Raw genomic sequence first — 10,488 nt, 5'->3', positions numbered from 1 at the left:
AGCTTGAGGCAGGTTGCTCGGCCGAGCAAAACGCGTTTGTCTCGGCCAAGGCACATCCACATAGCACGCTTGCCGGTATACTTGGGTCTTCTCGTTCGTTTTTCGTCACGTTCCTAAACTTGTCCGATTCGGCTTTCGTCAGTCATTCTTTATTCGTCCATGGTTTTCGCACGATCGCGTTGTTCATCTTTATCTTAATCCGTCTCGTTCTTTACTCGACAATCTTTCGGCATGTTCGCTGTTAAATCTATGTTTTTCGTAGTCTTAGGTTGGTACCAACTTATCCTAAGTTGACCAAATACGAAATGACGAAAAACGATCGAGTCGAAATAAGAAAAAGGCCAACGACTCATGGTCAAAGACGATAATGACTGCAGACTAATTTGACGAAAGCAGAATCGGACAAATCTAGGAACGTGACGAAAAACAAACAAGACTACCCAAGATTGCCGCGAGAGCAACTATTGCCTCGCGACATCGCCTCGCTGTGCGGACCGGGCTATTAGCTTAGTATTCAAACCAAACCAGAGTAGCCAAACTGTAGCTACATTACAACGAGGACGTAAATTAAATCTTGAGCGTAGCGAGGGATTCTAAAATAGAAATGAGCGTGGTGAGGGCTTCAAATGTGGAAATAATTTTTGCTACCATGTGACACATACTGCTATTCACATTACCTATAAGGAAATCCCAAAATAGTTATTTGTTATACAAGGGGGCAAAGTTGTATTTTAACGTCGAGTGTGGAATTGAAAAACAAACAAGTGAAAGGATTCTATAGTTGAACCACGAGCGAAGCGAGTGGTTCGAGAATAGAATCCTGAACTTGCGAGTTTTTTAACACACGAGAAGTAAAATACATTTGCACCCGAGTGTAACACAAAACTTGTCCCCTCATTATAGCGACGAAACTACAACGCAAAAAATGCGTTTATCACTGCTTCCAGTAGTTCCACAGGTGGTAAATCATCTTTATTACTAGATTCACCTACTTTTATCAATTTTAAAGCAGTTAATTTGACTTTATTCAAGGTCAAATTACTTTACCCACTAGTGGATAAAATGCGTTTTTACCCGCTGGTATTGAAGGACAAAACACGTGTTTCCGAGCTAGTGAGGGGAAATATAAATTATTGCTGTTGTAAAAATGATGAATATTAGAATATTATTCCACAATTTCCACATTCCATAGTAAAAGTATTACTTATCGACGATTTTTTAACCCCCCACGCAAAAAGGACGGGGTGTTATAAGTTTGACGTGTCTGTGTGTGTGTGTATGTCTGTCTGTCTATCTGTGTGTGTGTCTGTCTGTGGCATCGTAGCTCGAACGGATAAACCGATTTTGATTTAGTTTTTTTTATCTGAAAGCTGAGTTAGTCGGGAGTGTTCATAGCCATGTTTCATGATAATCGGTCCACTATGTCGCGGTCGGGGTTTTTTTCAAAATTTTAATTTTGTGGTTAGGTTATCAAAAGATATAGGTTCTCCTTTGGTATCTACCTTCGATCATAAACTTCATTTGTGTACATTTAAGATCAACAACTACAGCTTGACTAAAAAGAGTAGGAATTAAAAAGTGGTAACGTAGTAGTGCCATCCCATCATACTATTCAATATACTCTATGATCCCGTCTTCTCACACTTTGATTTGACCCACTACAATAATTATTATTTGTTTTGTCCTTATGTCTTTCCCATCACGGAACAATGGTGTTCCGGACCTTTGGGAGGCGTGCGCGGGGCCGAAGACACTTTAATGAAATGTAAGGGGTACACCGCGCGGATGTTGCCCTTGCCCGTATCATGGGACACACGCAGAGGCAGCACCCGCCAGGGTGTAAGGACTATTTGAGAGTTAATGGAACCTAAAATGAACTGGGGTATTTTGATGAAAGTAATGGACTAAATACTGGGCTATGGATAAAAAACCGGACGCCTGCCTGATAAAACGGTATCCAATTTTATTTCCGGCAGACGGTGACTCGTCCCCACAAGATGGGCCCCCACAAAAAGCGACATCCAAGATGGCTCAAGGGCAACACCGGTGTTAGAACTCAAGGGTGTCGAGAGGTGTACACCGCTTTCTGCCCAGTGGCTGTTATAATGTGGGTAGTACCGGAGGTAAGTAATAAGACAAGACTGTGGTGAACTCTGTATATTTGACTGAAGATACATCGTGTTTATATAGTAGGATATTATCTAATTATCTATTTATGTGGGAGTTATCATGGTATCTATTCCATGATACTATGTTCTCATATTTCAAAGGTTAATTGGTACTTGATACTTGATACTTTATTATCTTATTGTTAATCTAATGTTCTCTAAAGTTTATCTGTTTAAGATGTGTGAGTGTATGACGCTGCTATGACTGTGACCTCACTACAGCTTTCCCCTTTTTTTTTTTTAAGACAAAAATAGTTCATTACTTAAACTATTTTTGACTTATGTTTATGTACTTAATTCTATTGATTATACATTTTTGTTTAACATATTAAAATAAATCTTAGTACTTAATTCTATTGGTTACACATTTGGTTAATATATATGAAAATAAATCTTAAAGCTAGCTGAATACATTGTTTGCTTACAAAGTCTATTTATAGTATTTAATTCATAACTTAAGATATTGAATGAATACCTACATTGCTACCCGAACAGATGTTTACTTTTTCTGACATCTCAGCAATAATATGATACCTGTATCAACCTGCATATTTGTTGCGCATTTTGCGATTCTTTATTTAGATGGTGGCATCTGATCTTGAGATTAATTTATTAGTATCATTGAGGAGAAGTTTAGAACGTATGTATTTAGCATATATTTGAATGTATAGCAGTAAACAAAAAAAAATTTTTTTTTTTTAGGAATAGGTACATGCTCACCCTTTTTTTTTTTAATAATTATTATCTAGGGTGCCTACATTCTGAAACCAGGTAAGGCATTATAGCTAAGTTTATACACTAAAAAAAAACACACTTAAAATTAAAGAAATAGTTAATGTTGTTTGCATTTTACATAATTATTAATGTCATGTCCAAGATAAATACTTGTGTTTATCAACAATTCAGTTTTAAATATGGTTTATGGTTAATTGAATACATTGTTGCACGATAGGGTTTTACTGTTACTGAGATGTGTAGATATTTAATATTTGCGTGTTAGAGATTCCTTATTTGGATGGTGTCATCCGACCATATGTTTTAATATCAATTCATAAAATTAATTATTGAATTTTATAGCTTTAATTTTAAATAAAAGGGTAATGTGTATTTCTGTCTGAAATAAACGAATACAATACAATAAATGTTTTATAAACTTCAATAAGATATTTGAATGTAATCTTTTGCGTTTATCTATCCTATTTACTTATGTATTTATGTGAAAGGGATTAAAAAAAAAAACAATATAACCGTATTTTTGTTTACAGTCTAAGTGCATCACAAACGGCAAGGGCACGCATTTTCATTTATGGCTGTTACTCAGCTCAATACATATTTATTTGTTCAGGATACAAGAAATAGTTTAGTTATGTATTTGTGCTAAGGGGATAAAATACCATCGGTAAGTGTGCTGCAGTCCAATTGCATCACTAACGATAAGGGTACACAACGCATTAATGGCTGTTTCTCTGCTTAGTACCTTGGTCTGGGTACCGAAATCTTATACTATTAAACGAGCAATTCTTGTATATTTATTTATTTATTTATTTATTTATTTATTTATATATACCGACGATCTCGGAAACCGCTCTAACGATTTCGCTGAAATTTGTTTTGTGGGGGTTTTCGGGGGTGAAAAATCGATCTAGCGTAGCCTTAGATCCCGGAAAACGCGAATTTTCGTGTTTTCTTGAGTTTTTCTTTCGCATTTGTAAACGTAAAATATGGTCCTTAATTTCGCCGCACGCGCATCGATTCCGCGTAGCTCAGTCGCACGAGGTCGGTCTAATGTACGCAGATAGATCGTAGGTGTCAGGGTTTCGAATCCCGGCCAGAAATTAAGTTTTTGTTTTTTGTCTTTTTTTTTTGTTTTTGTATTTATAAGAGTTTTTTTTTATCTAAAGACGTGATATATTAAAATAGAACCGAGCGAAGCTCGGTCGCCCAGATATTAAAATATTTATTTGTCGCTCACGCTGGCAATTACAACATATTATATAATATTTCATATATTGTGGCATCACTTTTAAAGCATCACACAATTTCACTAATAATTTCGTTTTTTGTTTTGTTTCGCGTTATGCTTTAGGTATTTTTTTTTTTAAGTATTTTCTATTCATAATTATTTAGTTTTTTTTTTTCTTCTAGCTGCGTTGTGTTTGTGATTTTAGTTTTACTACTACACGCTATAAAAGAAAGGATGTAGTTGCGTACAATTACACTTTTGGTTTTGGGTATTTATATTGTGGTGAAAGTAGTTTGACTTCAAAAATTTTTTCTTTTGAATTTTTGATACCGATTAATTTGAAATTTATTGTTGGCTGCTTTTTATTTGTATTAAGTTGGTTGTTTTTTTTTTTGTTAACGTGTTTGTACGTGAGTTGTATTCGAGTTATGTATATTTTTGTCATTTTATTAGGGTTCCGTCCGTACCTCAAAGAGGAAAAACGGAACCCTTATAGGATCACTCGTGTGTCTGTCTGTCCCTCTGTTACAGCCGATTTCTCCGAAACTACTGGACCGATTTACTTGAAATTTGGTACACATATGTAAACCTGTGGCCCAAAGACGGACATGTAATTTAATTAAATGAAATTTAATCATAGGGGTCACTTTTGGGGGGTAAACTTGAAAATTAAAAATCAAAGTTATTAAAACTATATTGTGTTATATATCAAATGAAAGAGCATTTTATGAGCATTTGAAATATATTTTTTTTTAATTTTTAATTTTGGTACTTTAGAAGTAATTTAAGAAAATAGACAAAAAATTACCATTCCCCCCCCTTATCTCCGAAACTACTTAGCGTAAAATTTTCAATAAAATACACGAAATAGCCCTCTACCTGTAGATTACAGGAAAACCTATTAGAAATCTACAGTCAAGCGTAAGTCGGACTTACGAGAAAAAAACTCAAATTAAGATTTTCACTCACTGACGCTGCAAGCAGTACTAAACGTCTTAAAATTTTGTAAGCGTGATGGACAGGTAGAAAGAAATTCATTTCTGTCTTTTTCTTTTTAGAAATTGTTCAATTTTTTTTTTCATTTGCCAAAATGACTTATGTTTCTACTAAAAAGGAGGCGCTTAAGACCGTTTGTAAGTGGACTGAGCAAAATTTTGTTCAAATCGGTCCAAAAAAAGGTCTCTGTTGACGAAAACATAGAATTTGTGCCAACGACAGCCCAAATCTGAAGTCCATTTTGCTCTATCTCTTATCGTTTCCGAGATATATACGTAAAGTCTTGAAAGTGCGAAAAGTTAACTTTGCCATCACAGTCGTTCAGGCGCTCATGAGTTCTTTGTATGGAAAAGTCGAAAACCGACTCGCACTTGACCAATGTTCATAGAATGTGTTGTGGTTTTTTACGCGGGTCCGCGACTGACGACGTTCGAATGTTTTGTTCGGAAATGTTTGAGGGTGGTTTCTTTGAAACGTCGCCGGCGGCGGGTGGTTCGACGGGCGAAGGTCACACGCCGCACGCGACGGTCTGTATTCGTTTTGTACAATAGCAACGGACGGCGGGTGGCGTCTTGATATGGAAAATGACTGACTTCACTAAAGATAATGATGAACTCATTGAGGTAATACTAGAGAGGACACTGCGAGCAAAACGTTTGCGCTACAAACATAAGTCCATTGGACTTATGTTTCTGCCTGCACACAAATAAAATGTAAAAATGCCTTCCTGCGCAACAAGATGCTGTTTAAGCCATACGAGAAAATCGAATAAAACTGACGTGTCACATTTCATCGGTTAGTATACACGCTATGTTTTTCGATCTTTATTTAAGTAATTATTTCAATGAAGGGACGCGCTCCTCAAACGCGAAGCTATCGCTGCCATTTTGTTGAACGAAATCATAGATTAATCGCATCATAATCGCACAGACTTGACATGTAGGTAATGAAGTATAGTAATTGTGATTATATTCTGTTTGTAATATATAAAAGAGAAATGTTAAATTTATTTCACGTTATACTTATGAATACTACACAGTTCTAACACGAGTTGTAATCGATATTTTCATACAATAATAACCTATGATTTTCTTCAAGGGCAATTAAAGTAGGTATATGAAAAAAGTCAATAATGTATTTTTGTTTTACTTAGTAAAACTTAAACATAGCACAATGTATGATAGTGCTAAAATTAAACTACTTACCCCCTTATTCATAAACGTTCACTAAAGTTATCAAGCCGATAAAGTTCGTTTGTCCCTTTCTATCACACCAATACGCCGAAAAGGGACAAACGAACTTTATCGGCTTGATAACTTTAGTGTGCGTTTATGAATAAGGGGGTTAGTATTTTACAAAAAGTATAAAAAAAGGTCTACACTAAGAGTGTCGCGTCTAGGTGGTCATTGGTCAAGTCTTACTCTATGACACGGTACCTCCCCACGCATGCGCCGCGCGCTGCCGGCCGGAGCACAGACTTTGTTTGGGGTGTAATTTCTAGTATGTTAGTACATAGTAATTCAATGGATGAATTGTACTTCTGTGAACTGTTTTCGATATATGTACTCAATCGAATATATGATGTAATTTTATCTTTACTACAATGCAAGTGTTTGAGTACCAAGTTAAAAATTTCACTTTCTTTTTGCCGGTTTCATACAAAAATATCGTTTGACTGTCTCTTTTTAGGGTTCCGTAGTCGACTAGGAACCCTTATAGTTTCGCCATGTCTGTCTGTCCGTCCGTCCGTCCGTCCGTCCGTCCGTCCGTCCGTCCGTCCGTCCGCGGATAATCTCAGTAACCGTAAACACTAGAAAGCTGAAATTTGGTACCAATACGTATATCAATCATGCCAACAAAGTGCAAAAATAAAAAATGGAAAAAAATGTTTTATTAGGGTACCCCCCCTACATGTAAAGTGGGGGCTGATATTTTTTTTCATTCCAACCCCAACATGTGATATATTGTTGGATAGGTATTTAAAAATGAATAAGGGTTTACTAAGACCGTTTTTTGATAATATTAATATTTTCGGAAATAATCGCTCCTAAAGGAAAAAAAAGTGCGTCCCCCCCCCCTCTAACTTTTGAACCGTATGTTTAAAAAATATGAAAAAAATCACAAAAGTAGGTCTTTATAAAGACTTTCTAGGAAAATTGTTTTGAACTTGATAGGTTCAGTAGTTTTTGAGAAAAATACGAAAAACTACGGAACCCTACACTGAGCGTGGCCCGACACGCTCTTGGCCGGTTTTTTAGTAAGGTCTGATTGTTTGTGGTATTTTTATAGATGATTTAAACTATTTTGTATAGCGTAATCACGCTATAGTATTTTTTTTACAAGAGAATGCCAAGAGATGTTAATTTATTTGGTAGTTCAGTTTTTTTTTTTTTTTTGCTCGAGATAAAATATAATAAATTAGTTAGTTTATTTGAACTTTCTAATTTTGAGGTAATAATATATATTAGCCCAATGGTTGACTGGTAGAGAATGCCTCAAGGCGTTAAGTCCGCCATTTGTACTCTTTTTTGTAAATTTGTGCAATAAAGTTTAAATAAATAAATATATGATATTTGTATTCTAGTTACTTTTGTGAGTTGTGTATGCAGCAATTCTGACTTGTGATTTGAGTTAAAAAAATGTTGTACGTATAGCGATTGACGTAGTGAGTATTGTGGTTATTTTTATTTTTCATATTCTTATCCCCTCTTTTTTTTATGGTGTTTTTTTTTTTTTAGATTTAGATAGATAAAAACTTTATTGCGTAAAAATATCATGACAAAAAAATTAAGAACTATAAGAATACAACTGAGGTCTACAGAACTAATGCTTACTATTTGACAATTTAGTTTTTTTTTTTTTTATCACAATACAATTGCGAAAAGGCGCCGACTCAGCATGTGCTGCTGCATTGCTGTCGCAAGTGCCACAGCGCTGATATTCTGTCGGGACCTAGCAGGTGCGCGCGCTGATCTGTGTGGATCTATCACCAGTTACAAAACATACAAAAACAAGAGAGCGTAATGCATAACACGATCAGGAATTTCAATTTTAAATACCTACAATCTGATTACAAACTATGAAATAACAAAATATGTATGTCTAGCTATAACATAAAACATATCATAACAGATATCAATACATGAAAATTAGAAACAAAAAGTCGAAAATTGAAAATTGAGAGCTTTAAGTATTTGCCTGATTTTGGACTGTTAGTAAGTGTTGTTTGTATTTACGCTTAAAGGAGTATACCGAGGTCGCGTCGCGAATTGGTGGGGGAATGTTTCCTGTTTTAATTAATTTTTATACCTATGTCGTTTTGTGATATCAATTTTGTTTGGGATAAAAGTATTTGTTTTTTTTTTTTTTTTTACTACTGGCGATTACAATTATACTTTTAGTATTGTTCATACATTCAGGCATTGCTTTTAAGCATCACACTATTTTGTGTGTCCAAGAGTCTCCACGATTGATTCTCGATCGAATCATGGTCAGCCATCAAGGATTTCATACCTGCTTGTATTATATAGAAATCAATTCCCATGAGCCATAGTACCTTAATGTCTGCATTGGGAAATAATGTAAGCTTCTTCGTGATACATAAAGTTCACTTTTCTTTTAAAGAGTACACTGCGCATTTTAGCGCATCCGGTCGGCCGACCCTACATTACTATATATAAATATTAAGGATACAAAAAATATATTTATTATAGCGCGCTGATACATACTCAATAAATGTAGTATGTTTTTCCAGACATATGCTTTCACACATTAGAACACAATAGCTGTGCGTGTGCCCAAGGACCTTCACAATTGAGAGCTCGCTCGAATTGGTTTTGGTTTCAAGGGGCCTGTGTCTGGTTTGTATCCTGGTGTACTCTGCTTACATTATAATTTACTAGCTACCCAGTATTTTTAATAATGTCGGTTTGAAAACATAAAAGCATTTAAGAGTCACAATAACTTTTAGGTGATCAGGCTAATCGTTGGTTGCGACACTTAACTGATTTTGCTTTCCCGACAAGACGTTTATCTTATGTTATTTTTTGTTACTTGTAAACATACTTATGTAATTATTTTTTATTTTATTTAAGTTTATACAATTTATATTATCCTCTTTTTACTATCATTAAATAATATTAATTTTACCTATCAGCAGTTTAATTTTTTTTTTAATATATTATATTGATATCGTCCTTGTCCTTAGTACCTTACAGCCTGAGATCTGTCCGGTCTCGCTACTACTGAGAGAGAAAAAATAAATTAAAATATCTATACATCACTTTTTTATTTTATGAATATTAAGTGATTACTGGATTTAGGCTATGTCAGTTTTTTTTTTTAACTGCCTGCCTGATTGTGGAATAATAGTAAATACGTTTGATAAGGTGTTTTTTTTTATATATTTACGACCGGAACCGTACAATAAATTGGAAAGAAAAAGATTAATTCTATTCGATAAAAATCAGTCAATCTCAATAGCACGACTTTTATTTTGTATTCGATTACTTTAATTTTTATTATAGTACATATAGTACTGCAACAAAACAGAATTATATGGAAAAAAAAAAGTTTTTATTTTTATACCAATGGCATGGGACCATTTCTCGATTTTCGAATTTCTTTTGGGTTCCATATAAGCTTTTGATACTGTACAGTAATGGGATATTTGAATTCAACAAGTTGTATGTTGTATAGATACTTTATATCTATATGATTTTTTTTTTTTTTTCATGGAACATGAGTCCTGATTTATGTATTATAAGATGTCGTGACAGAGTTGTTTCACCTTTTATAGGTAGTTATTAATTATGTGAAACTTGATAGTTTCGTATGAATTGTCCGCGATCTACTATTTAACTTTTAGAAATTTTTATTATGATTTGTTTATTGAGTCTGTTTGTCTTTTCTTTTGTTATTTTGAAGTATAGTCATTTATGAACTAATCGATTTCTGATGTCTGATAGACTCAAATAGTCTTACAAAAAAAATCTGGTGTTTTTTATAACTCTCTATAAACATTTTTTTTTTTTTTTTAATACCTACAAGAACTTTAATATACTTATTTTTATATATATATAAGAAAAAATTAAAATATATTATGGAAACACAATAACGATCAGTGTGAATATGTAATGGATTATATTTTACCCTGATACGCTGTTTGTGTGCTGGGCTGGGGCGGGTGTGGCACGCGGTGCCGCCAAGTGCGTCGTGGTGCTGCGGTGCGAACCTGTGGCGTTACGGAGGGACCGCGGTGCTGCGAAGGGGCCGTGGCGCTGCGGTGCGGAGTAGCTGGTGGACGATGTTGCGCTGGGCTGGGTCCGACGGCGCTCGGCTTACGCATGGCCACTTCTATAT

The sequence above is a fragment of the Leguminivora glycinivorella genome, chromosome 25 (genome assembly GCF_023078275.1).
Source record: "Leguminivora glycinivorella isolate SPB_JAAS2020 chromosome 25, LegGlyc_1.1, whole genome shotgun sequence".
Lineage (NCBI taxonomy): Eukaryota > Metazoa > Arthropoda > Insecta > Lepidoptera > Tortricidae > Leguminivora > Leguminivora glycinivorella.
Note: the sequence above shows the minus strand (reverse complement) of the source record.